Raw genomic sequence first — 1,317 nt, forward strand, 5'->3', positions numbered from 1 at the left:
TATATATATATATATATATATGTGTGTGTGTGTGTGTGTGTGCGTGTGTGTGTGTGTGTGTGTACATGTACTAATAGTTGTGTGTATGTGTGTATGTTTTGGGTCGGTAAGATATTTTATTTTTCACTATATTTTTGTTTGATTTTTACTCAATTTCCAATTTTCTCAATAGACCCATTACAATATATTCAATAATTGGACAACAAGCCTTGACATAAATAAAAATTCAGTGTAATATATAACAAAAGAAAGAAAAAAACAAAGAAAAATAAACGAAAAAGAACCCCCAAAACAACAAAGAAAAAAATGATAAATATAATAAAAGCATAAAAGACAAAACTCTATTATGGAATTGTATAGAATTGGTATTTTGCTTGCGATGGAATTTGGATTTATTTCTTATGCATCTCCTAAAGAAATTATTCTGTAGCGGTTGGCGCTTGTGATTCTCTTTCAATAAATCATATTGAATATCTATTTTCAGATGAGAAGAGACTGTTCATTAGTGCCAGACCAATTTAGTTATCAGTGGCAAATATTTGGAATTAATTCTTTTACATCTCTTTTCTTTTTTACCATTTTTCTTTGCTTTCTATAAATACAAACTGACTGTACCATTTTGCTTGTTTGTTTTGTTTTTGCATTTCATTTTTTTTTTGTAAATCTGCGGCTGGGATAGAGGCAATTAAAGTTAGTAGCAGCAACACTGGTGGTAGTAGTAGTACTGGTTGTAATTGTAGTAGTAGTAACAGTGGCCAAAAGAAATGACAGGAGCTGTAATAGTATTAGTAGTAGCAGTAGTGTATTAGTGGAAGTAGTAGTATAAAGCGGAAGAGCAATGACTAAGAACCCAATAAAATCGAAGAATCTATGAAATTAGCCGTTTTCAACCTGCCACCAACGCAACTACATTTGGTAAAGCAATAATTCTCTGTGATTCCATTTTTTTAGAATATTGAAAAGAAGCAAAATAAAACAACTTTCTTGAAAATCTATTAATATCTCATACATTTAGGGCAGCGAGCTGGAAGAACGGTTAGAGCACCGGCCAAAATGTTTAGCTGTATTCCGTCCATCTTTACGTCCTAAATTCAAATTCTTCCGAAGTGGACTTCGCCTATCATTTTCTAGGGGTCGATAAAATAAGTTCCAGTTCTGGGGCCGATGTAATCGAATTAAACCCTTTCCTGAAATTGCTGTCCCTGTGCAGCAATATGAATCCACTACTCAATATAATTACTTGAGGAAATATTCCTCAGTTCTTGCAGTAATATTTGTTATATATATATATATATATATATATATATATGTATATAT

Source organism: Octopus bimaculoides, chromosome 13, assembly GCF_001194135.2.
Source record: "Octopus bimaculoides isolate UCB-OBI-ISO-001 chromosome 13, ASM119413v2, whole genome shotgun sequence".
Lineage (NCBI taxonomy): Eukaryota > Metazoa > Mollusca > Cephalopoda > Octopoda > Octopodidae > Octopus > Octopus bimaculoides.